This window comes from Mus caroli, chromosome 2, assembly GCF_900094665.2.
Source record: "Mus caroli chromosome 2, CAROLI_EIJ_v1.1, whole genome shotgun sequence".
Taxonomy (NCBI): domain Eukaryota; kingdom Metazoa; phylum Chordata; class Mammalia; order Rodentia; family Muridae; genus Mus; species Mus caroli.
This window is the reverse complement of record NC_034571.1, coordinates 83517406-83517772: the sequence shown is the minus strand read 5'-3', so window position 1 is coordinate 83517772 and position 367 is coordinate 83517406.

Genomic DNA, 367 nt, shown 5'->3' with positions numbered 1-367 from the left:
AGATACATTTCTGGATAGGAAAATATTGCCAGAATATTTTATATATATATATATTTCTCCTAAGGTTTATATGGCTTTTAATCTAACTGTATACCTCAACACTCAATAGTATTCATGAAATTAATATATATATATAATCACATACATTTTTATATATTTGTAATTATGCTTAGAAAATGATGAGACATATCTTTCCTTTCAACAGATATAGTATCTATTTAGTGAGGATTTGGGGAAACTAAACAACACACACACACACACACACACACACACACACACACACACATTAAATAACATCATATTTCCTGGTACTTGGCAATCATCTTTATTATGTGGTTGATTGAGATGACTTTTTTTTTTTTTTGGT